At 38.8% G+C, this 27,838-nt stretch overlaps 1 protein-coding gene across 1 annotated transcript in view; it reads left to right on the top strand.

Annotated features, from left to right (window-relative positions):
• Positions 1-27,838, top strand: part of PAK5 (p21 (RAC1) activated kinase 5) — a 225,160-nt gene that overhangs the window by 83,339 nt on the left and 113,983 nt on the right. The window contains exon 2 of the mRNA XM_045574506.1: positions 4,489-4,638. The gene's annotated coding sequence lies outside the window, so the exon portion shown is untranslated. The remainder of the gene's footprint in view (positions 1-4,488; positions 4,639-27,838) is intronic.

The following is a 27,838-nucleotide window of genomic DNA, read 5'->3' as shown; positions in this document are numbered from 1 at the left end:
TTATCTACATGAACCCATGGACTTGATGTTTAGACCCTCACTTAGGAATCTTTGCTTTAAAGAGGGGAGTGACTGTAAGAATGGACTCCATGGTAGCCTCTCCTCTCAGTGTGTCTTTCTCTCTTCCCCTGTCTCACCGCCATTCCTTTATCTCATCCCCTGTCTTTGGAAATCTAAGCTCAGCGGGATCAGCATGGACAGGTACAGATTCATTGAAGTGGAGATTAGAGATGCTTCATGTTCCAGAGATATCATCACCAGGTTTAAAGCAGTTATCTTTTGCTGGTTTCTGTATCAGATTTACTTTAAGTTAATTTCTGTATAACTCAAACACTTAGGAATTCAAAAACTTTTCTGAACCCAAGTTGTGTCATGGTTCAGAGTACCTGAAGTTCGCATCATCTCACTCAATCCTTTAAAAATTGGGTGGGTGTGTGCTATCATGTAAGTATATGCTGTTGTTACCTTGGGTTCAGAATGAGGAAGCTCAGATACAGAATGGTTTAGTCAATCAAGTTTAAAAAGCAAGTACACACCAATGGAGTTAGAACCTGAGGCAGCTAGCAAATAAAAATTGTAAGTGCCTTTTCCTATTCAACCAGAAAACCAGTATATCCACACTTAATTGCTCACTTGGTTTTTCAATACAAGGAACAGTTACTCCTAAAATGTAAGCCCATACATTACAAACTGCTCTTCCGGATGAAAAGAACATTAATGTAAGAGCATTACCTCCAGTTTACCATCCCAAAATACTAAATTCTTGTCTCCAGGGGAATGTCTCATAGAAGCATGATTTCTAAAGAGGGTATTTTCCTGTAGGAAGAGGTAAGATGGTTTTTAAAAATCAAGTTTCATTATTATTTGAAAAGAAAAACAAAATAGTTCTCAATCCATATGTGAGGAAATCCACAGACAGCAAGTTCTGTAGGTTCCTAAGAAGACTCCCTAGAGAGAATTCACTGTAGTCGACAAGTGCGTAAATAATTACTGCAAAATGAAGTCCCATGTGTCACAGTTATCTTGTTCTGAATGGATCCATTTTGAGTGGATTAGGTTTTCTACTTCCCCAAAGTTATTTATTCAAATTTTTAGTGTTTCTGTGATGTTTTCTCCCATGGAAGTAGAACATACATTATTCCAACCACGAGGCCAGAGGAAGGGATGCTGAGCTCTGGCTGTAAATATTTTATTATAGAGAGAGACAAAGATCACAGAGGGGCAGGCAAGTTGCAGGAAACAAATGTGATGTTGTTTCCAATTCCTCGGAGGAGGTTTATATTAAACTGTCTCTGACAGCTTGTTCTCTGTTTGGCTTTTACTCTGTCAGACCTGGTAATGAAACCCTTTGTGTATCTAGGGTTTACCTATTAGAAGGGGAGCACAGCCTCTGGCTGAGGGTCTAGAATTTCCCACATTATAAAGTATACACAGAGAGAAAGCTATTATGAAAATGGCACAGCACTGAAGTAGTATTTTCAAGAAGAATGGTCCAGATTAATTTCTTTTTGAATGATTCCATTTTAGTAAGAATAATAAAAAGGTTAAGAGCTAAATTGTGTATTAGGTCTTCTCCATAAAACTCATTTTTTCCCCTCCTCTTACTCCCTTTGTTTCAGGGTTGTTGGAAGACTTTGACCTAGACAGTTTTAGCATCTTTCATATCTTTCATGATTTTATACCCATTCTGGAGTTCATTTGGCCAGAAACTCAATATTAATAAGGCCAAGGACAGACCCTATTCTCTTTGAGAGAATTGGCCCAAACCACACAGCTAGTATAAGTTGGAGTCACATCTATCAATTCTAAATCTAACCCCTTTTTCATAAAGGTTAGAAATATTAAATATTGTTAACATTACATATGAAATTCAATTGGCATTTGCACCTCATATTAAGATGCACTTTATTAATAGCTTAAGAATAGTATAGCTATTATCTGAACACAACCTCCTGAACACTCAGATTGTTATATTTTAAGTCAGGAGATCAATGCAGCTCTATCAGAGATATGTAGATAATGGCTTCTTAGTGCAATGTTTAAAGATATGTAGATAATGGTTTCTCAGTACAATGTTTCTCAATGTTTAGAGAAAGAAATATGACAGGAAAGTTTTAATGATGATCTAGATACATATTAAAGTAAGTGATGGCATTTGATTTATTATTAATTTGGTTATTTAGAGAATAGATAGAAAATTAAAAGTAATTCTAATTCTTACAAAATAAGCTCAAAACAAATATTGGTTAATTATATATAAAGTGTAATAATAGTGTTATTAATGAAATATAAAAATAAGATGCATTCATTTCATTTTGTTTTTCTGGGTCAAGGTACTATTTTTGTAAAATGTATTAAATTACGTTATTATTATGCAGTAGACCTATATGGTTACATCAATCCTGTAATTGTATTTCCTGACAAAGTGACTTCTCTTCCGATATTCTGAAATATATGAAGAGAATATCATAGGACTTTAAAAGAAAATTATGTCTATATTTTAGCTGACTTTTGAACTAAATTTTTATTTTGTTTTCAATTATAGTTGACATTGAATATTATATTAGTTTTGGGAATATACAGTATAGTGGCTAGACATTTATAACTTACAAAGTGATGCCCCCAATATTTCTTGTATCCACCTGACACCATACATAGTTATTACAATGTTACTGACTATAAGTGCCCATTCTGTACTTTACATCCCAGTGACTATTTTGTAACTGTAAATTTGTATTTCTTAATGCCTTCACCTTTGTCATCCATCCCCCCATCTGGCAACCCATTTTGAACTAAATTATAAGCACATGAGACTGAGTTTTCAGAACCACCCTCCTAAGATTTCTTGTTACCTCCTAACAACGTTTAAGCATTCCTACTGATCTTAGCAATGGTAGTTTGACACATAGGACAGGCTTTTAAGAAGATGATTGTTCTAACAAGCTACTTTCCATGAACTACAAATAAATCAAGGTTAAATATAACCACTTTGCAATACTGAGAAATAAACTTAATGGGAAAATCTTTGCAAACGCTTTAAAACATAATCTGCTTTAAAATTAGAATTCCTTTGGCACCCTAAAATATTTTTAAATGCACTAGAAAGTGGATACTTAAAGGGTAAAGCCTTCATTTTTTATGTCACAGAGCACTGGCATTTTTACAGAAAATGCCAGTCTGCTAAGTGTGTCCATTGTGCCTACAGTTAACTGATGCATATAATAAAATAAAAGCAGGTATTTCTTATTATTATCCAAGGAGAAAAATGGAGCTGTCTCCAGGGAGCAGTTGGAGTTTTCCCATAGTGAAGCGGTGGACTATAAACCTGTAATTATTTTTGGGAAAGTTTCTATGCAGTTGTCTGAAAATTGGATGAGCAATGATTAATATCAGCAAGAAGAAAAGAACTAGGATCTGGAATGTGGCCTTTTAATAGGTTAGGAAAGAATAAGTGCTTTCAGTTCTTGGATCGTTCATAAAGCCATCAAATCTGGATTTAGTCTCTTTCTATCCTATTCATAGTAATTGTTATTTACTCATTTAAATAACAGTGCTGTGCTGAACTAGAAGGAAAATTGGGAACTTACAGATCAAAATATAAATTTTATTCAGTCAACGTGCATACAGTCTATCGTTATTATATACTAGAGGCCTGATGCAGGAATCAATGCAAGAGTAGACCTTTCTTAGCCCAGCTGCCAGCATAGGCTTCCCTCTGACACCCGGGACCCAGGCTTCCCTTGCAGCCCTGGCTTCATCCAGAAGGTCATCTGGTCTAATTAGCATATCATACTTGTATTGTTATAGGCGGATTTTTATTTGCAAATTCACCTTCTCAGGTTATTTGCATTCCTGTGCCTTTTGTTGGCGATTCTGCTGTTAGAAATGGCTCCCCAGCCTAGTGCTGAAGGGCTGCCTAGCGTTCTAACTGTAAGGAGGCTGTGGTGTGCCTCACAGGGAGAATACATGTCTTAGATAGGCTTCATTCAGGCATGCTTTATAGTGCTGATGGCTGTGAGTCGAATGTTAATGAATCAACAATATATTAAATAAAGTGTCTTTCAAAAGAAACACACATAAAATCACAAACCCAGGTTATATGTTGGTCCATTGATGGAAATTTGGGGGCTAGAGAGAAGCATAAACCTAATCCCAGTTTGCAAGTCAGTGGGCTAGGCCCCAGAGATTCAAGGATCAAGGACACAGTTTGCATTCTTATTGAGCTCCCCATGTTGGAGACATGGACTCGCGGTGGGTTAACTTGAGAAAGATGCAGTCAAGGTGCTGAGGGGAGTCTCACACTGCCTGGCTGTGGTCAGGTAATGAATTACAGAGCAGTAGCTGTTCGCCGGAGGAAACGATAGAGGCACTTTGGAAAGGATGTACAGTGTGCGGGAGAATGTGAAGTAAATGAGGTCATATGTTTATTTTTAAACTGAGCATAATGCTGGTGGGGTTCTGACTCATGGGGGTACCATGTTGTTACAGAAATACACTGTGGCGAAATGTTCCACCTCTTGCCAAAATGGACACAGGGGAAAAATGAAGAACACTGAAGAGCTCCACCGAAGAGTTGCACAACAGAAATCATAGCCACACTCCTCTGGAGTCTGATTCATCCACAGCCATCATAAAAAGGTAGGGGAATAATTTATGCTATGGTTTTGCCTTTTAAATTTTTATTTTAAAGTTTGCATACATACCCTAATGGAATATTATTCGGCCATAAGAAAGAAATTTCTCTGTTTATGATATTGAGAGCATTATGCTAAGTAAGATAAGTCAGACTGAGAAGCACAAATACCATATGATCTCAGTTAAATGTAGAATCTATAAAAAAAATGACATTTTTAAAAACTGAACTCATAGATAACAGAGAACAGATTGGTGGATGCCAGAGGCAGGGAAGGGCATAAGGGGTGGGCCAAATGAGTAAAGGGAGTCAAAAGTTACAAACCTCAGTTATAAAATGAGTATTTCCAGGAAATACTCATTTTATAACTGAGGTTTGTTATAAAATTAAAAGTTATTATATAACACTTGGTGACCATCTATAATAATAAAAGCATAATATGCTAATTAGACCGGATAGCAGAATGACCATCCAGAAGTCAAAGCAGACCTGTATTGCTTTGAGATGAGATTTGCAGAAGCATGAGGTAGGAGATGACATTGGTGAGCCCTTGAGATGTGAAGTACATCTCATTGTACTTCAAAGGAGACAGAACCTTTGGAGAGTCATTCATTAGCTGTCACCTAATGAATGAGATAATGGAGTTGACTTAGGGACATAGCATTGGGAATAGATGGATTTCAAATATATTTTGAATCTACTTCAGCTAGGTTAAACTAGATAACTGCCAATGCTTTTTATGAATCCCCAACATAATTCTAATTTTCATATGATGTGTATGCTGTTCATTAGTGTTTCAATATTCAAGACTCAAATGGTACTTTACTTTGCTGTTTCAAAAAACAGCTTATGGTGTACAGTATATATTTGTGGCCTTACTTTTGAAACTTAGAGGGGGTTGATGTCAAATTGTGAAAAGAAATAAAACTATTCCCTGAAACCTCATGTTCTACGCAAGTTATTATATAACACTTGGCAACTGGAGCCTTCCAGAAGCTTTTGCAACTCTTCTCCTCCTCCTTGCCTTGTTTCTCACTTCTGAGAACATTGTTACCCAGAAGAGGAGAGGTAGGCAGTGTGAAGGATGTTCTTCCTGATAAGAAACCAGTGAGTAAGTATTTTAAGGACAAGAGGTTTAGACTTCAAGTCTGAAACTTTTATACTGGATTATTCCTAGGTGGGACACTGAGGGAGAAATTAAAATACTACCGTACTTAAAATTGGTGTTTTAAAAAGACAAGAATATATGGATTTAAACATTGTTGTCCAGTGAAACTAATACCCTCCACAGTGAGGGCTTCCTATACTGGAGTATGTGCCCATTGTACAAGAAGGGGGATGAGAGGATAAGGAATTAGATGATGACCTTAGCAGGTAGCACCAAGATTTGAATCAGCTCCAATCATTGTTGAAGCATAAAACAACCACAATGTCTTTGTTCAGAAAATTTTTATGATAACTCAATTAAACAGCATTTTAAGAGCTCAGCAAAATACAGAGCCTTGCTTTCCAGTACTCACAACTTTCTGAAATAGCTCTAAATTGGAGTGCTATAATAACCCTCCTTTCCTTTACCCCAGACCCTATAAAAAGGCTTTGGTTGTCAGAAACCAGCCTCAGTGCAACAGTTCTACAGTGTCAGGTGATTGAAAAACATGTAAAGCAGTGATGAAGGCAAAGGATAAAAGATAAGGTACAGCAGGAGAAAGCAAGCCTGGCAAACATCAGAGAGGACCGAGGCTTGCTGGTACAGCTCCCAGGGTCCTTTCTCCATCACACAGGATGCACTTCATTTTCTGGTCACGAACCACCAAAATACATGTGTGACACCTTCGTCTCAGGGGAGCCAAGGCTCAAGCTTACTGAGAGGCATTTTATATCTCACGGCTCCAGTAACTAAAAGCAGGCTTTGTGAATAGGTAAACAGGTGCAAACCATCAATCCATACAGTTTCAATAAACAGTGTAGACAAGCTGGTACAGGATGCCTTGGGGGGAATTTGGGACTTTTAACAGCATATTGTAAATCACTAGCTGGTGCATTTCACTTCTGTCTTGGCCAAGAATCAATACCATGGTTCCAGGTGCCCTTTAAGATAAGCACAGAGGTACCCAAGATCAACTGCAATTTAAGCCTGTCTTCACATATTTAGAGAATTGAGCCATGTGAATACATCTGAGAAGACCTAAAAATGTTATACCATATTCTGTGATTGGTCTTGTCATATACTAGGTTGGATACAATCTTTTGATTATCTGGGGAGATCATTAAAAGGCTAGGAAAAAGTAATTTGATTCTGGAGCAATAAGGATAAAATAAAACAGAAAGAGTGGTAGTGTCTTAGGTTGGATTCCCTACAGTCAAATGGTAAGACAAAAACATTTAATATTATTTGGAAGGTGATGCCACTATGCTTTTGTAGGAGTGGGGATGTGAGATGGGAAAAGAGAGGAGATAGAAAAGGTGCATTGTCACTGCTGTAACCAAGAGGAACATGATCTCATCTGGCAATTCTGGGATACAGTATAGAATAACTTGGATTTATCCTAACTAAAGACAAGGAAATGGGTTGGTAGCTACCTTCTCCCATCTGACTTGGATGAGGGCTACTCCCTTGGGAGGAAGTGGATGATGTTAACTCCCAGGTATTTGTGATATACCATACATACACTAATCTCTGAATTATGATCTCTGAATGCATAATAATCTGGCCACTCAATGTATATCCTATATAATAAAAGGCTAATATGCAAATTGTCCCCTCTACCAAGAGTTCATGTCTCAGCAGGCAGGCCAGCCAATCGCCCATGTCTCCTCCCCTTGGCCAGGCTGGCTGGACCCCACCCATGCACAAATTATTATGCATCCAGAGATCATTATAATCTGGCCACTCAGAATATATGTATATCAAGGGGACTCCAGCAACCAGAGGACACCCTTAGGCAAAGAGTCCTGAGTGTTTGTCATTGGAAGCCACCATCAGGTTAGCATGCACAGAAATTATAAATTCCAAGGGGATCTGGGTGGAGCACCTATAGTTTCTGCTATAAGAAATGATACAACAACAATGCTGATAATCAAGGTCATGTTACTAGAGCTGTCATTTATTGAGTACTGTAAGCCATGTGCTAGACTAAATGCTTATGTGCATTTTATCATTTAATTCTTACTTGTTGAGTATTCACTCTATGCCAGGTTGAGGGAGGTGGGAATTTATAATTTCTATGCATGCTAACCTGATGGTGGCTTCCATGACAAACACTCAGGACTCTTTGCCTAAGGGTGTCCTCAATTTGCTGGAGTCCCCTTGATCTACATATATTCTGAGTGGCCAGATTATAATGATCTCTGGATGCATAATAATCTGGCCATTCAGTATATATATTAGAGGCCGGGTACATGAATTTGTGCATGGGTGGGGTCCAGCCAGCCTGGCCAAGGGGAGGAGACATGGGCGATTGGCTGGCCTGCCTGCTGAGACATGAACATGTTTTATCACTACCGTCCTGCAGCATATACAGCCCTGCAGCATATACTATTCTAGTCTTCAATTTATAGATGAGCAAATAAGGTCAAGCAAGGTTAACCTATTTCTCTGGAATAATGTATATAGAAAACAGAATTGGGATTCAAACTCTGGTGTGCCTCCAAAATCATCCCTTCGGCATATTGTAACTCTTAATTAAGTAATTAATTATTGATATTTTTCTGATTGAAGAGTTGGCAGTTGCTAGTTATATTTTTGCCCCTATTCTATAGGAGCTCACACATTTGTGGAAGAGAAAGATAGGAAAACGTGTAGTGATGTAAGGGCTATAATGGAAGTATGCTGTAGCTGTCAGTAGAATCAAGAAAGGGATGATCAGCTGGTGCTGCCTAACAAAGTAACACCATGACTTAGTGGCTCAATAATTTCTGCACACTTTTGTGTTCTCTATTATTGCTTATGAGTCATGGGTTGAGTTGAGAAGGTCTCACCTGGCCAGGTTTTTGACTGATCTGAGCCAGGTTCACTCATTCATTTGCAATCAGCAGAACATTGGCTGGAGGACTGAATAGCAAAACTAAGTTCAGTTCTCCAGCAGGCTCAATTCTCCAGCAGGCTAGGTTTCTTCAGATGTTGGCCAAAGAAGGTTTAAGAGAGTGAACTAGCCCTTGACAGTTTGGCTCAGTGGATAGAGCATCAGTCCAAGGATTGAAGAGTATTGGGTTTGATTCTGTCAAGAGCATATACCTGCGTTGCAGGCTCAATCCAGGTCCTGGATGGGGTGCATGTGGAAGGCAATCAGTCTATGTGTCTCTCTCACATTGATGTTTCTCTCTGTCTCTCCCCCTCTCTTCCACTCTCTCTAAAAATCAATAGAAAAATATCATCTGATGAGGATTAACCAAACCAAACCAAACCAAACCAAACAAAAAACAACAACAGAGAGAGAGAGAGAAAGAGAGAGAGAGAGAGAGAGAGAGAGAGAGAGAGAGAGAGAGAGAGAGAGAGAGAGAGAGAGAGAACACAAAAGTGTGCAGGCTTCTTGAGGCCTAAGCTTAGAACAGTTGCTTCTTCAGCATTGTATAGGCCAGTGGTCGGCAAACTCATTAGTCAACAGAGCCAAATATCAATAGTACAACAATTGAAATTTCTTTTGAAAGCCAAAATGTTTAAACTTAACATTCTTCTAAGGCCATTCTTCAAAATAGACTTGCCCAGGCCGTGATATTTTGTGGAAGAGCCACACTCAAGGGACCAAAGAGCCGCATGTGGCTCGTGAGCAGCAGTTTGCTGACGCTGGATAGGCAAAAGAAATTGACTCTCCACTTCTAGGTGAAAGGGGCTTCAGGCACATTTTGGAAGGCATTGAGGAAGAAAAGGAAGATCTAGGTTACAGTCTACCAACAATAGAAAAATCCAGATTAAAGTTCATGGGATAAATAGGTGTTCTCCAGCCAGAAAAAGTAGGAAGCCATGTAAGGCAAGAAAGAACATATGTTCAAACACAGAAACATAACGTCCCATAATGCTGTCAGGTGACTTGGCAATGAAGGCATATAGTGGTGAGGGAAAGAGAAGGGTCAAGCGTCATGAGAGAACAGAAATATATAAAATGTACCAGAATTCAGAAAAATAAATGTTAACTTGCAGGCAGAATAATATTCTTATGAAAAACTGATAAGCAAATGGAAAGATAAATGAGTGAATGGTTGGGTGGACAGAATACTGTACCAATATGATTAAGATTTTTCTCTTATGAAAGGATTTGTAGGATTTCCTAAAGGAAAAGAGGGAGGAGAGATGGAGGGGAGGAGGGGAGGAAGGAAATACCCTGGAGAAAAGTGTGAAGTTGAGAGTGAGTCTAAATGCAAGGATTTTCAGCTTCTGTGTTGGTGGTTCAGGATGGTAATGCAAAGGTGCGGATTATGTGATAGGATCTCTTTGTGGGAGGCACCTTTCGTGAGCATGCTAAGCATAGTGAGTGGGTTTCTGAAGGAACCTATCAAGGATTTTTGCATTATGGTCCATACTGAAATTCTAAGGTTCTGGACTCAAAAGACCAAGTTTATGGGGCAGATTTTTATTCGGGTCTGTGCACATGCAATCCCATCGGTAAGTGTATGTGAAATGGTAATTTTCAGTTTATGGATTATTTTCACTCTGAGACTGAATTGTGTGAATTAAATAGAAGCCTTATTGTAGAGTTTTCCTAAGTGGCTTTTACTGTTCTCCTGGCCCTGCTTTTGAAGCATGGTGCGCTCCCAGGTCACCAGGTGCAGCAGATGTTAGTGTGAGGCTGAACAGACTGACATTAGCATCTCCAGCTCCCTGGAGGCAAAATGGGAACTTGACTGCAGAAATAAGTGCTGGCAAGATCCACGAATGGAGAACGTGGGCCCAAATAGCCACTGTTGTTGGAAATGTTGGTGATTCTTTGTTCCCTATTTCTAAAAAGTGAGATAAAGATGGCATTTTTAAAGAGGTAAAATAAACAAAAAACAACATAGCTAAAGGTAAATAAAAGTTAAAGCTGATAGCAAAGATACAAAATCTGGTGAACGCTCTCTAGGAACCTAGTCATTGATTAGTTTATTAATTCTTAGGAGAGCAGATGCCTTCCCACTTCATTTCCCCACCTCCCCTCCAAAGGTAACCATTATCCTAAGTTTGTGTCAATCCCTTGCTTAAAAAAGAACCAAACATGAATATGTTATTAATTTTTGCTTCCTTTTAGAGATTTAAAATAATGGTATCATATTCATACAGTTTGCACATTTGCTCATTTCACTGAACATTTATGTGTCTAAAGTTCACCTATGCTGCTACATGTAGCTGTAGCTCATGTTCACAGCTGAATAATATCCTGTTGTGTGACTATATCACAATTTATTTGTTCTCCTATAAATAGACATTTCTATTGTTTCCATTTTCTGTATTATGAAAACACTATGATCATTTGTTTGTATATTTCCCAGTGCCCATGCAGCTGTTTTCCAGGGTTACATTGATGGGAAGGGGTTGCTAGGATATGAGATAAGACAGGTGACCAGTCATCCCAGTTTGCCTAGATCCGAGGAGGAGATTCCTAGATTGCAAGATATGTAGCGCTATGAGTAGTCACCATCAATAAGTGTGTGCTCAACTCTTGTCCAAAGACATGGTAGCAATTTACACTCCCAGCCAGCATTACGTGGGAATTTCCCTTGAGCGCCATTCTCTGTGTGCATGGTGTTCTCAACATTTGAATTTTTGCCACTCAATTGAGTGTGAAATGGTATCTCACCACGAGGACGTGAGTTCCCTGATTGCTAATGAGGTTCTGTATTTCTTCGAGTTTTGTTCTCCTCTTGTGTTATCTCGCCTGTGAAATAGCTTCTGTGTCTTTTGTCGATCTTTCTGTTGGGCTGCTTTATCAGGCACCTTGTATGCACCTCTGTGCTGGCCTCACCGGCACCTAGAACAGGGTTTGTCAACAGTAGCATTAACGATGTTTGGGATGGAGTAATTCTTTTTGTGGGGACTGGCCTGTGCATTATAGTATGGTTAGCATTATCTTTGGCTTCTACCCACTACTTGCAGTAGCTCCTCCAGTTGTGACAACAAAAAAATTTCTTTATTCGTACATCACCCTGGGGAACAAAATTGTACCTGGCTGAGAACTGCTGACCAAGATCCTCAGCAGCTTGTCAGGTGGGAGAAATAAAGCAGATGCATTCCTTCCCCGTGTTTCTCTCTGATGGCTCATTCCAAGGCATTTGTCCCTGTACAGCATGTCTAGAGGTGTCTCATGTCATTTAGCAGATGCATTTGCTGGTCTACTGACTGTGTTTCTTCATGTTTAGGCAATGCAGTGGTCAGGATAGTTACACATCACCTTGTTTTGCTTTCTGTCCTTCCCTGCCTCGTTTCCTTTCTTGTCTTTCTCCAATTTTAAAATTGCATATTCTAATGAAAGCATTAGCACTTAATGCTTGCCTCAGAGTCCTTTCCTAGAGAAATTGAGAAACTGAGCTAAAGGAAATGGTTATAGAAAGGATACCCTGTGGATTTTGGAACTGACTTACTAACCTGTCTGAAAGTAGTAGTGACCACAGTGTGTGTATGCACGCATGGGTGAATGGATAGTAAATTGGAATGAAACAGCACCACAATTATTTAAGCTCTCACCTCTGGTAAATTGAGAATAAGACTTAAGTGGAAGGTCAGATGCTGGGAGATCTAGTAGCTGCAGTTTACAATGAATATAAGTGATGAATATAAATGTTCATTGCAATGACGATTGTGGAGTAGGGTGACTACTCTCCTGCTTTCTTTTGACCTGCAACAAAAAAGTGAGGCTGAGGGTAGTTAATTACCAATTTCAGGCATGCTCTGAAAGCCAGAGGGCATATGCATCAGTTTTTTTTCTTAGTTGAGGTAACATCGGTTTCCAGCATTATATAAGTTTCAGATGTACATTATCATTTGACATTTATGCTTTCCAATAAAAGGTAGTAGTTTCCATCTGTCACCATATTCTACGGCAGCTTTGAAAGAGATGTGTCTCTGGTCATTGCAGGGCTGACTGTGATGAAATCCAGGCCCAGGATCTGCTTTAAGGGTGGCAGAGCTGCAAAGGAGACCGCACAGCTTTGTAAGGTCTCTTATTTCAAACTCATGGGCCTGACAAGGATGCTGAGAGGTAGGTTGAGTTCATGGGGTAGATGATATTGAGAACATTTAGCTCCTAAATTCCCCTAAACCATCTTAGAAGACAGGAGCAATGCTTTCTCCCCTAGCAGAGGAACAGCTTCCCTCACCTGATGGCTTATGAGCAGGTGCCTCATTAGATGATTCTTATTCTCCTTAAGATATTATCCGCTATTAATTGCTCCAAAAGAAGTAAATCAGCAGAAGAAATATCGTATCAGTCTTGTCCAGGAAGAAGTTGCTTACCCATTGAAAAATGGAAGTACCTGGCTGATATGTGCCATCAGAGCCAAAGAAACCCACCTGGAAGTGGAATGGGAATGTATTTGGGGGAAGGAAAAATATACTAAAGATGGGTCAGAGATGGTTTATTGATATAGGGGCACTCACTCATAACTCAAGATTCAATCAATTTCTCAATGACACTTGATAGTTTTTTAGGATGGTTCTTTGAAGCCTGTATGCTTTGATAACCCTTAGCAAATTGAGAAGAAAATTCCCCAACTTCTTTGACACAGCCTTGAAAAAGGGGGTCAGATGGCTTAGGGAAGAGAGTTAGAATGGATGTTGGGATGGTTTTAGGTACAATCTCAGAACCTATCACTTGAGTAAGTGCCTAACTGACTATGAAGGCCTAGAGGACACTTCATTCCTCAAAACAGCAAGGTATTCTTTGGAGAGGGCTGTTGGCTTCTTTAAAAAGCTAAAGGCTGTCATCAGTAGATGTTTAGAGAAGTTGGGAGTTGAGCTTCCTGGTATCGCTGTGGTGAGCTTCCTAGTATCACTACTCAGAGATTGAGTAGCAGCACTTGCTGTTAGTGGTAAAGTGGACTTTAGTGCCAGTCAGGGTTCCCTTGGCCAAAGGGATCCAACAATGGCTCAACGAGCCTGGAAATCTTTGTAAAAAAAATAAATAAATAACTGATGGCTGAATGGGATGCTGCACAATTTGAATAATCAGAAGAAAAATGTCCAGAAAATATAACCCTGGATATCCTTGTCCTTCCCAAGTTCCCACATCTAACTCAGTTCACAGATGGTAAAGGAATCAAGATAGTCAGCTCCTATTCATCTTTATTCTATTTTTAGTTGTTATTTTTACACTTTATTATTTTGTGTTTATCTGCTAATTATAAGACATGAAGTACAATGATGTAGAAATCAGTTTGTTAACTTTTATTATTGCTGATGTCTCTTCTTGTGTGGTAGCTAATGTTTGGTTATATATGTGGGAATCCTTAGGACCTAAATCGGGAATGTTTTCGATGGAGAGTATTGCTTTTTCTCCTATATATAGAGTCAGGGGTAACTTTCACCTTCTTTCAAAGTTCCATTTCAGGTTCTGTTTCTCTGGCTTGCCTAATTGCCCTGCCTTACTTTAGGAAGGGTCTAAAACCAGGTCTCTGGATTAGTGTTGTTATCGCCATGTTCTCTTAGGTCTCTCCTGCCTTTTGCATTAGTTTATTTTCTCAGTGGATTTTCCGGTTCCATTTCTCTCTCATGTATTCTGGTGGGACAAGGGATGCTCAGACAGCTCCTTGACAATCTAGTGACCTAATTTTTCATTTTAAAAATGTATCTGGGGGATATATTTGTATTTTAGCATAAGGGATCTTCAGATTATCTAGACCACATGTGTCAAACACAAGGCCCGCGGGCCAAATCCGTCCCGCCAGGCCATGCAATGTGGCCCGCACCGCGCTGTCATCACTGCACTCCGCTGCGTTTCCATCACAATGACAGTTTATGACTGTTCAGTAAACCATTCGGCCCGCGATTTAGGCTGCATTTTAGATTTTGGCCCCTTCTCTGATTGAGTTCGACACCCCTAATCTAGACTGTATAATATCAAAATGAAGTCACTTTGGCTCACCCTAACATCCTTGCCAGCAGGAAAATGACTAAATGCAGTTAGAAACTGCCCAGTGCACCAATCATAATGGAATTGGGTTTGGTCCAGGAAGTATTTAATTGAACAGATCAGAAGGACTGCTTTTCTCACTGTCAAATATCCTGCTCATATGGTAAATAAATTTTATCAGAATGCTGGGCCTATGGGTGCATATCCTGAGTTAAGCATGGCTCTTCTCTCCAAGCATTCCCTCTTGGACATTTAACAATGTGCTGAGCTGTCTCTCTTACTTCAGCCACTTATTGGAAGCAGGCTAGCATATAATACTTTTTAGAAAGATCTCCTCATATTTCATAGTTTGAGATCTAAAAAAAAAAACAACTTCTTAACAAATACTCTCATCTTTGGTATTGCCAAGTCCCTGTATTTTCAGTGAGAGAAATGTGAATGATCTTGATTGACAAGTCATGGAGTTCTCGTGCCCACAGAGACAAGCAGTATAAAAAGCAGTAGGTGGCGGTGGGAACTGTGTAAATAGGAAAATCTATGCCTTTCGAAATGCAGTGACACTTAACCCCCAGTCTATTATTTCTTGATGGGAATGTAGCGCAGGTTGACTAGATGTCTAATTTTTTAAAAGAGAAACTAGAAAGCTGGAGTTTTCTGATATTTTATCTCCTAATTTTTAAACATTGATTTATTTAAAGTAAACAAAAATATGCAAGCAACAAGGAACCTGATTGTATAATGAATCAAAACACATTTGTAGGCAACCTGCAAACTTAATTTAGCCTGCAGACAAGTTCAAATAAATGACATGTAGCTTGCGATTGATGAGTTTCAGAAAGTAAATCCTATCTGCATGGCAATTTGATTATTTTGTGTCAAAGAAAATGACTTTTATGTCTTACTTATTTTTGCTTTTGCTTTCTGTGTTTTTTTCTTGCTTGGTGTTTTTTTTCCCTTAGTAAAACTTACAAGCCTAATGGATACTATATTGATTAAAGCTACAGGCACAGCAAAGATTCTGTGTGTGTAACATGGAAACAACTTAGACTCTCAACAAAACTACACTATGACCTATTTGTAGACTTCCCCCTCTAGGTTTATATCCAAGAAAAAATAGTGCATAACGAATCTATTTATAACAATCCCAAACTGAAAACAAGCCAAATGTTCAACAACAAAAGAATGATGAACAAATATTGGTTTATTCATTCAATGGAATACTGTGCAACAATAAGGAGAGCACACTATTGATACAATACCATGGATGAATTTCACAGACATTATGTTGAGCCAAAGAAGCTAGACACTTAAAAGTATATATGGGTGACTCCATTTACATGGCATTCAAGAATAGACAAAACTATATTGTGATTTAAAAATTGAACAAAACACACACCCACACAACTGGTTTATGGTGCTAGAACTCTAGAGGGTGCACAGAAGATTTCTAGGCTGTGGGCAGTGGTTTGTCTTATGAGACCAGGGGTAGTTTGATGGCTGTAAAGAGTGGAGATTTCTGCATTCTATGTGCAATAAATAGTACATAAATAACTCAATGGGAAGCTATGGTTGGTACAGTGAGTTTGCAGCTCAGGGATGATCTCTGAGCAATTTAAAGGAGGTTTCCAAGTATCTCCGTTTACCACAGATGTGAGAGAACTGGATACTTGAAAGTTGCTTTTCCCATTCTTCTCCAACATGGGTTGTCTCTATGACTAATAGACATTTATATGGAGATGAAGGTATTCTGCATCCTCTTTCTGGCTGGCATGATAGTCCAATTTTTCCAAGTCTTCCAGGTTCTCCACGTATGAAATGTGAGTTCTTTTAGCCATCAGAGACATCTAGAATTTTTTAGAAACCCTAAAAACTTGAAAGAGTGGAGCTTTGGGGAGTTTTACTATTTATACTATTCCCATACCTTTCTCTGCTGTATCCTAATTTCTGCACATTAAAAACAAAAAATCATAGCAGACAAACCCTTTTCCCTTCATTTACATAGAAGACATTTCTTTATAGTTCTCTTCATAGGCTTAAGGGAGGAAAATAGGCACCACAGTCTGTTTCTCTGCTACTTCTCATGCCCCAGGACAAGTGCAGCCTCAACAGGAAGCAACTGGGAAGAACCTTCAGAGCTCCCAGCCTGTTTGGTGTCTGTTCTTCAGGGCACAATGTGGGCCAAGGAGAAAGTGTCTGCAGTGGAAACCAAAGGAGTAACTGAAGAAGTGGAAGTATGCACTGAGCCCTTAAGCCTGGAAGGGCTTCTAAGGAGACAGTCCAGACTGTGCATTCCAAACACGTGTAGGTGGTCCTAATTGCTTATTGCAGCTTCTTGTTTCCGTGGCATGAAATACGAGCACCTGAGACCTGGTTGAAATCCAGGGGACCCAGAGAAGGGTGTTGTGTTTGTCACAGCCCACAGCTGACATTCTCGCCTGCCTTCCTAATGGCTTTGCTCCTAATGGAAAGTTTCGGTCCGGTCTTCATACAGTGCTCAAAACATAAAACTACTCAGAATCTCTATAAAGCACTGTACTGTGCTCATCTGTAACTTAAGAAAGATAGGGCCGAAACCTGTTTGGCTCAGTGGATAGAGCGTCGGCCTGTGGACTGAAGGGTCCCAGGTTCCATTCTGGTCAAGGCATGTACCTGGGTTGTGTGCACATCCCCAGTAGGGGGTGTGCAGGAGGCAGCTGGTCAATGTTTCTCTCTCATCGATGTTTTTGGCTCTCTATCACTCTCTCTTCCTCTCTGTAAAATAAATAAATAAATAAATAAAAATAAACAAATGTGTGTGTGTGTGTGTGTATAGATATAGATATAGATATAGATATAGATATAGATATAGATATAGAAAATTAGAAGATGGTTTTGTGTCAACTTCCAATTATTTTTATGTGTATGCTTTAAAGGCACATTAAATCTCATGACGGTAAGCTTCATGGGAAGTTTGGCATTTTATTTCATGAAATTTTCATGTGGCAGAATCAAACGTACCTGACCTGGGAGTCAGGTGACCTATTTTTGGCTGCGTTCCTTTCAGGCTGCAATGCAGTGCTGAGCTCCCTTCGTAATGTTTCCTAGTACAGAGTGAAGCGAAGTGAAAACACCCCTCTGCTTATTCCTAAGAAAGTGGAAAGTGTGAGGTCAGTGTAAAATATGATCATTATTACCCATGTGCTTAGGAAGCATAGCAATTGTCATGTCTGCAAACATTTCTTGGGTCAAGTTCTCTTTCATTTTGCAACTAGTGTTTTCATTTCCATTGGAAAGGGAAGTGAGTGTCTGGATTTTAATGGGGGAAGAGGAGATATACAGCTTCTCTTTCTGGCTGGCCAAATGGCACTAAACCCATGGAGTTGTTTTATTTCTAAAGTAGAAATTAGTATCTACCACCACGATTTACTTAAGAGGAAGGTTGTAAACATCAAAAGAAACCATGTGTGAAAGGCTGTAGAAGTATAAAGAAGGGGCATGCAGCTAGGGTTTAGATAAACTTTTTCTTCTCTTCTTAGAAAGGTTTATAGGCAATCTGTTAATGTTCTGAAAAGATTAATCAAGCCACATATCCAACTTGCCATACTATTTGATTTGTTTTTTTTTGTTTTGTTTATAAATCTAAATAAATAGAGTAAGTAGCAAAGGCATTGCATGTGTCAGTTGATCACAATGATCAAACAGTTCTAACCTCATGGGCTATTGTCAAGAACTTGGAGACCCTTGATGGCCAATGTTTAATTGTATCAATGTTGGCCATCACTTGTAAAAACATACTTTATTGTTCAAACCAGGATCAGTTTGAAAATAAACAGGAGAGCTGTTAATATTTATTCCGAGATAAAATAGGGCTGTTCTGGGCCATATATATATATATATTGTTTAAAAGCTTCCCTTTTAAGTCAGTTCATAATTATGTCTAATATGTTTTAAGTACTAAGCTAGTGTATACCATGGTTCTAGTCTTCAAGAAGCCATTGTCTATATGGGAAGAGAAAGCTTATGAAATTCAATGATGCAAAAAGAATAAATGAAAGGTTTCATGTTAACAAGTGTAGGATTGAGTGGGTTAGAATTTAGGAAACTTAGACATAACTATGAAGACTCAGACAACCTTGAATCTCTGAGGAACTTTTTTGGGAAGGGGAGACTTTCACTGGTGGGAGAAGACTGGTAGAGAAAGCAGGCTGGAGGTATTGCAGGCAAGCAGAATAGCTTGGATTATCACAAAAATAGCTGGGTTTCCATGGCTGTGTATAAAAGGCAGAGGGAAGAGGACTATAAAGAAATTTTTATTTTATTTTTTAATATATTTTATTAATTTTTTACAGAGAGAAAGAGAGAGGGATAGATTGTTAGGAACATCAATGAGAGAGAAACATCCATCAGCTGCCTCCTACACATTCCCTACTGGGTATGTGCATGCAACCAAGGTCCATGCCCTTCACCAGAATCAAACCTGGGACCCTTGAGTCTGCAGGCCAATGCTCTATCGACTGAGCCAAACCAGTTAGGGCTATAAAAGAATTTTTAAAAGATAAAATTTATTCTTTCAACAAGTATTTATTGAGCACCTATAATATTATAGGCAATGTCCTAAATGCTAGAGATTTAGAAGTGAATCAAACAAAATCCTCACCCTTGTGAGGCATATCTCAAACCTCCATCTTGCCCTAGCTGGTTTGGCTCAGTGGGTAGAGCGTGAGCCTGCAGACTGAAGGGTCCTGGGTTAGATTCCAGTCAAAGGCACATGCATGGGTTGCAGGCTCAATCCCCAGAGGGGGCATGTAGAAAGTGGCCAATCAATGGTACTCTCTCATCATTGATGTTTCTATCTGTCTCTCCCTCTCCATTCTTCTCCAAAACCAATAAAAATATATTTAAAAAGTAAATAAATAAATTCTACCTCTCTTCCATGTGAACTTTTAGATGGCAAGGCATCCTTTGACAAAGAAGGGAAATTCTACTTAAGAAGAAAACAGAATGACTCAGCTCATTTTGTGTTAAAACAATTAGGGAAATCCAGTAATTAAGCTAACTGATCTTCTGAACCAAGATCTGAGAAATGGAGAAAGGTTTATCAAGCATCCATCTGTTCATTCAACAAACATTTATTATGAACCTTCTAGGTGTCTGGCACAGTCTTATGAGCTGGAAGTACCCCAAAAGAAACATAGGGAAAGCTCCCTGCCTCTTAGGAGACACTCTCTGATGAAATTGGGTCTCCCATATTATATATCTTGAGCCAAAAAAATGAATATTTTTAAAGAATAAAGGTTCTTCAAGCACCTCTTCATATATTCACTTGATTCATACAAAGCTAATAAAGGGAAAATAGTTATTTCTCTATAATACAGTTTCTTTGCTCTGATTATTTTTGTGTGGGCCCAAGTCTTTGCTTCTGCAAATTTAATAGATGTCTATGGCAATTGGGAATCATCAGTAAACAAAACAAAATCTGTTTCCCATATGTCTGTCACAGAGAGTATTAGACCATTGTGCCATAGGAGGTCTCACTTGCAATGTGTGAGATAGTAACCTGACCATGAGGTTACCCCCCACCCAGTGCTTCTGCTTCTGACAGGACAGTATATTTATAACATCGTATTATAGAGTTAATGTCATTATATAAAAAAGAAATAACCCTGTTATTCCTAGCGTTCTAGAGCACACATCAAAGTCACAGAAACACAGATTGTTAGTCCCAGTCCCAGAGATTCTGATTCTGTGGTAGGGTCAAGAATTTGTATTTTTAGCCATAACCGGTTTGACTCCGTGGATAGAGCATCAGCCTGTGGATTGAAAGGTCCCAGGTTTGATTCTGGTCAAGGGCATGTACATTGGTTGCAGGCACATCCCCTGTGTGCAAGAGGCAGCTGGTCAATTTTTCTCTCTCATCAATGTTTCTAACTCTCTATCCCTCTCCCTTCCTCTCTGTAAAAAAAAAAGTCAATAAAATATATTAAAAAAATGAAAAAAAAAATTTTGTATTCTTAAAAATCCTAGGTGATACCTACATGAAAAGTCCAGAAACTACATGCTGAGACCCACTGTATTATATTCTTTAAATATGTGGCTATAATATAACTATAAAATAAGTTGATCTTATATATGTAAATTATATTTATGAAGGAGGTCATTGTGTTCAAGGAACTGTCTATGACTGGGTTGCCCAATATGACAGCCTCTAGCCACATGTGGCTCTTGAAATGTGGTAGTTGCCATCATTACATAATTTTTTTGATCTTTTACGTTAAATAAAATATATTAAAATTAATGTCACCTGATTTGTTTTTAGTTTTAAATTTGAATGAGCATATGTGGCTTGCATTATATTGCTATTGGACAACACTGTATATAGAGCTGTATGTGCTGAGGGTTTGGGTATCTTTGTTTTCGTTTTTGTTCAGAAGTTGGATTTAATTCTTTTTTTTTTTTTAAATTTAAGAGTTATCAGCAACACCCTTGCTGGGTAGCTCAGTTGCTTAAAGTGTCAAGCAACTGAATAGGCCAAGGTTGTGGTTTCAATCTTTGGTCAGGGCACATATAAGAATCTACCAATGACTGCATAAATAAGTGGAATAACAAATTGACCTTTCTCTCCCCCTTTCCTCTCTCTCTCTCTCTCTCTCTCTCTCTCTCTCTCTCTCTCTCTCTCTCTCAAAATCAACAAATAATTTTTTTAGAAAAGTTACCAGCAGAGAAAATGTAGATAATTTGCTTTCTATGTAAATAATGGTATACCTTTTAACTGTGCCCCTTTTATTCAATTTGTTTTGAATAACAGTTAGCAAGAGAATATTAGCTAGAAAGACTCTTTCAATAGATGCTTGACAATCTCCATACCAGAACTTTTATAGCTGATGGATCAGTTTCTCTAGAGTTTGTTTTTTTAGTTCCTTAGAATTACTAAGATATGCTGTCCTTCAGGAGCAAAGGCTAGAAAGCCATTGAACTTCCCTCCTCTGAATGCATTTGGACCCTGTTTGCAATATACATAAATCTGACATAGATGGTTGTATATCTAAGCTTTGGAGAATATATGCATGACCTTGGTGGAGGCAAAGACTTAAAACAGGACACATAAAGTAATAGGGATAATACAAATATATTTAAACTGGACTAATTAAAAATTGAATGTATGTGTTCATCAAAAGCATTATTAAGATATTGTAAGAAAATCATAGTGTGTGGAAATATTTGAATACATACATATTCAACAAGGAACTTTTATCTAGAATTTACAAAGAAATCCATCAAATGAGTAAGGAAAAGGGAGATAATACAATGGGAAAAGGGACAAGAGTCTTGAGTAGCTACTTCACAAAAGAGAATATCCAAATGGCCAATGCATATGAAAGAGGCTCAGACTCATTAGTCATGAGGGAAATGCAAAATAAAGCCATGCCCACTTCTAGGGATCTAGCCTGCAACCTAGTCATGTGCCCTGACTGGAAATCAAACTTGTGACCTCTCAGTGCATGCTCTGACACTCAACCAGTGAGCCACACTGGCCAGGCTCAGTTCATCTTATTTATTTTAAATTTCTCTTTAAACATTATATCACTGCAAATAAAAAATGTAACCACTGAATTATAGAACCTTAAAGTTTAAATAGTGCATTTTATATGCAATTAGATATCATGCAGCTAATAGATCTATGAATCTACCTGTCCTGAAACACATAAAAAATACAGGTTCTTGATGTCAAGCATGGTCTATACATGATGGGATTTGAAAGAACTATGATCCCAAGGATTTATGACAATCATAAATTTAACAATAGTCATCCAGTTATTTGCTTAGATTAAAATTATAAATTATATAGAGGCATCACTTTAGAAAATAATTTTGTTCATTAGAGCTGATTCAAAAGCCTTCATGAATGAGTGCACTGATATATTCTTCATAGGAAGTTGGTCCTAATGTATATTTTTATAAAGTACTAATGAGCTAAAAGTTATAGGACTCAAAAGTTGATTCATTAATTCAAATGCACTTTTTGGTTTTAGTTTGTGTGTATCATCGCAATGTGGTAACATATTATCTACACATGACTACTTTGAAATGCTTCATTACTGACAAATTTCCATAACTTAATGTGTTATATGGCCTTTTGAGTTAGAAATGACTGTAATGAACTGTTCTTTGGCTTTATTAAGCTTGCACATTAAAGATTGTGTGTGTGTGAGAGAGAGAGAAAGAGAGAGGCAGACACACAGACAAGGACAGAGGAAAAGATGGAAATGGAAGGGTAAAGAAGAGATTGAAAGCTAATGGAAACAGAGAGAAAATGACTATATCCTCATTTCTACATTGATTTTCTCACTTGGGAGAATTAAAAAGTCACATCAACCTCCTTGCCATACTATTTCAGAGCATCACTTGCAGAGCATTAAAGTTTTATCTCACTCTTAGATTATCAAGAATAATTTTAGATTTACAAAGAATGAGGCTTTTGTTCCTTTTCTGAAAAAGGAATATCAATTACCTTCACAAATGGTCAATTACGTACTCTCCTCATAAAGGACTCATTTGTCATTCACGAGACCAGATGTTAATTCTCCCAAATTGCATGGTGCTTTGACTAAGGTAGAAATATGTTATGGGATTGATCTCCGATTTGCTGGTAAATGAGGAACTGGCATTGCTTCTGTTTGTAAACCTGTGAGACAGACTTTTGGGGTGTGTGTGTGTGTGTGTGTGTGTGTTTGAGTGTTGTGGAGGAGAGAAAGTATTTCCTTTTTTTTTTTTTTTAATGAAAAATGAATCAGGTGTCTGCCAGGTTCACACAGCTGCTAAGCTAGTATTGACCCCTGTAAAACTCACACTTTTTCTAAGATAACAACCAGGCTCCCAGTTTCAGAGATCTGTCAATACCACACACACCTAAATCTTTTCAAATGGCATGATTACACATATCGAATGTTTTAATATATATATTTAACAACCATGTAAAAAGGCATCATGATTTCATAAGAACTGAGATTATGATTAATTCCCAATGGTTTTTAAATTCATTTTACTAAATAAATGAAGTTAAATAAGCTAATCTAAAAAAATCACTGAATTGGAGTCCCTTATTTACCAAATACCTTCATTTTAGTCATATTATATGAAAGTGTATCCATGGAATAAAACAGCCTAACTTCCAATTGAAATAAAATTATGATAGACTCTTAATATTGTAGATAAACCCCTACCTAGCCCTAACTGGTTTGTCTCAGTGGATAGATTGTTGGCCTGAAAACAATACTTCTTTTGTTGGATCCTGGGTTGCATTCCAGTCAAGGGCACATGCCTGGGTTGTAGACTCAACCTCCAGTACGGGGTGTGCAGGAGGCAGCTGATCAACGATTCTCTCTCATCACTGATGTTTCTATCTCTCTCTCACTCTTCCTTCTTCTCTGAAATAAATAAAAATATTTTTTAAAAGAAAGAAAATATTTAGCCCATTAAAAAAAAAATTCCTACCCATACAGTGGCAACTTGAAGTCTTCATACTTCTGAATCATGTTATGGAACTGTATTTCCCTTTTAGTGTGGAAAATGTTATACAAACAAGTAATTTAAGAAGGGGAATGCAACAATGATCTTTAACTTCCTGTTTGCTTTTGCACAAGGAATGTGGCTTTATTATTATTTTTTACTTTAATGTCAAGTTAGGTGTAATACTAGGGAAAACAGGTCCTGTTATCCAGCTGTTTTATTTTACACTAGAGTCCAATGCACAACATTCGTGCACTCAGGGGAGGGGAGTCCCTCAGTCCGGCCTGCACCCTCTCACAGTCTGGGACCTCTCAGGGAATGTCCAATTGCCATGGAAGTGGGAGAAGCTCCCACCACTGCTGCTGCACTGGCCATCCATGAGCCCAGCTTCTGACTGAGCAGCACTCCCCCTGTAGGAGCACACTGACCACCAGGGCACAGCTCCTGCATTGACCATCTGCCCCCTGATGATCAGTGTGCATCCTAGTGATTGGCCATTCTGCTGTTTGGTAGATTTGCATATTAGCCTTCTGTTATATAGAACTAGAGGCTGGAAGCATGAAATTCATGCAAGGGGCCTGGCCCTAGCAGTTGTGGCTTCAGCCAGAGGTTGTCTTAGAAGGCCGTCTGGAAGGCTGTCCAGTTTAATTAGCATATTATGCTTCTGTTATTATAGATGTTATTTTTATTTTTTTTAATTTTAATTTTATTTTTTTATAGATGTTATTTTTAAAATATGCTCAATAATTCTAGTAGAATGAATGGTTACTAAATATTACTTCCCTGGGAGGGTATATAATAAGCAGAGTTTGAACAATGAGTGATGCATGGGCATGAGCAGGTTCAGTGATTTCTTTGCACATGAACTTAAACTTGATTGTACATAGCAATATTGGCTTAGCAATCTTAGAAGCTTTTAGAGGGAGTGATTAGCAGCCATATTTCAAGGGAAGGCACAATTGAGATTTGGGATCACCTTTCAAACCTTTTGAAAAAAAGTATTGTTTTCAAAGATCAAAACTAATTACACCAAATAAAAGTATTTATACAAATAAAATATCTTAAAAATCTTATCATGAAATAATCAGCAAAATTATTTGGCTATGAAGACTATAAGAGGACCTGTTCTTTGTATATACTGTGGTTTCATTTTTTTCCTTTCCTTGTAAATAATAGAATGAGATTTGTGACTTAATTTGTGAATCTTAATTATTAAAATTAGATGTTTTTTTATAACTGAGTGTGACCAGAAATTTGTGGTGTCATCACAAATTTTTGTTCAAAACAGGAAAGAAAATCCATGTAAAAGAACCTATCTTTGGAGTGGTTAGAGAAGATTATGTGGTTTTCCATTTAAACCCTACCAAATGGGGCCATTCAATCAACATGCTACTGATTAGATGGGTGGTTGAGAGATGATCATAGGTCCTTTTCTGCCCATACATTCTATGATTTTGGTAACAGAGTTCCCTGAGACTTTTTGGAGGACTTGTAACTCCAAGAACAGTATTTGTTCTCTATACTCACTCTTCCTTTCCTCACCCTTCCCACCACTGTCCGAGTGCATATGTTACCCAGTTCATTGTAACTCTGTGGGTTTTCCCTTGGTGACTCAGGAACCCTGTATTTGAAATATCTACTAGCTCATTTCTTCTTAGGCATATGTTCCTATGAGGCAGCTGTAGGGCACACAGGTGCTGTTGTTGCCCTGACTGTGTCCCTGTGGTTTTTTCTGGTTACAAAGTCACTATGTGAGGAGGGCAAACAGAAGTGGTAAAGAACTAATACCCCTGGAGCATCTCTCAACCAAGGATGGATAAGAGTTGATGGACTAATACTGCAGCTTTCTAGCTCCTGGGTGAGATGTAGGGGACAGGGATGCAAGTCAATGCTGAAGCAACTTTATCTTTGTCTTCCAGAGGTCCTGAACAGAGCTCAGACCCAGTTGCCCACAGCAGTAACTTGCACATAAACTCAGCTTCATTGGTGGCCTCCCTTTCCCTGAATCATCCTATTTTCCTCGCTTCCTGGGACTACCTTGCATATAAACTACTTACACTCAAATCCTTGTCCCAGAGGCTTCCTCCTGGGGGAACTCAACCTCAGAAAACCTATTTTTTCATTTCAAAGATAATATGATATGTCATATCAACCTTGTATTTTATTCCACCATCTGAGCAGCCAGCACAAACGGCCAGGGGCTACTGTAGACCTGCTATTGTCAGCCTGCCCTCCACAGGACTCTGGCTGCCATCAGTGTTCCTTCCAGGAGCACAGCTCATCCTGACCAGGGGCACAGCTACTGACAAACTTCTATCAACTGACCAAGTGTTTCACTTATAAATAGCCACCTATTTATATGATCCTTTGGCTGACTCACTGTGCCAAGAGGACAGTGTAAAGAGGGTGAAATCAAGCCTGCTTTTTCAAAGATCTAGTATAGAGCACCTTGGGCTCAAAAAGAGGGTGGGAGGATTTGCATGGAAAGGTTCCTGCAAGCTCTTACAGCCCACAGGCCTAGAAATGGCCTAGAAATTCAGATGTATTCTAGTTATCTCTACACATGACTATAAATATGCACATATTCATGCGTGTGCATAGAAACCCCAAGAGAGAGTTGGCTATTTAAACAATTCTCACCCTAAGTCCCAATGTATTTTAAGCCCCAAAGGATGCAAGAGATTCAAAGGCCATTTTGGATAAAGACTTAGAACCTGATAATCAGTTTGTCTAGTGCAAGTTACCAAAGATAGCTTCTGCAAGCCAGTTTGCAGGATGCCCCTTGCCTATCGGAAGCTTCATTGCTAGGTTCCAAATCAGGAAATGCTTGAAGCATGAAGCTGGGGAAAGGCCTAATTGTTGGTTGGATGAAGTTGCAGGGGAGGTTAGAGAACCCATGAGAGAGAGCGGTGCACTGCCAGATATAGACACAAAGGAAGGAGAGGGCTGAAGGAAGAGAAACAATTAAGAGTCTATTTGAAACCAATGGAATTTCCATCTGCTATTGAACTTCATGGTAACACTGATGACAGGTAATTGGTGTTTGGCTGAGTGGTAATCAGGATGACCCCAGGATGCAGAAAAGCAGAATTTATTCTGTATCCTGATTTCTTCTTCCTCCTCCTCCTCCTCCTCCTCCTCCTCCTCCTCTTCTTCCTCCTCCTCTTCCTCCTCCTCCTCCTCCTCCTCCTCCTCCTCCTCCTCCTCCTTCTTCTTCTTCTTCTTCTTCTTCTTTTTTAATATATTTTATTGATTTTTAACAGAGTGGAAGGGAGAGAGATAGAGAGCTATTATAGAAACGTCGATGAGAGAGAAACATCGACCAGCCGCCTCCTGCACACCCCCTACCAGGGATGTGCCCGCAACCAAGGTACATGCCCTTGACCGGAATCGTACTTGGAACCCTTCAGTCTGCAGGCCGACACTCTATCCACTGAGCCAATTCATCCATTACGGTTTCGGCTCTTCCTCCTTCTGAAGCTGAAGTGGAGCGTGAGGCCTGGGATGTGGCAGACAGAACCTCCCACGGCTTCTGCAGAAGAGGATGTTGACAGAGTGGTGATACTTCCTGACTCAGAAGACAAATGAAGCAGCACCTGAGAGGAGGGATGTGCAATGATAGCCCTTAATTATAAGAAGCAAAGACAACACGGGCTCCTGGTTCTGTGGGAACAGTGGGAAA

Source organism: Pipistrellus kuhlii, unplaced genomic scaffold (assembly GCF_014108245.1).
Source record: "Pipistrellus kuhlii isolate mPipKuh1 unplaced genomic scaffold, mPipKuh1.p scaffold_m20_p_6, whole genome shotgun sequence".
Classification (NCBI taxonomy): Eukaryota; Metazoa; Chordata; class Mammalia; order Chiroptera; family Vespertilionidae; genus Pipistrellus; species Pipistrellus kuhlii.
This window is presented reverse-complemented; position numbering and strand designations above follow the sequence as displayed.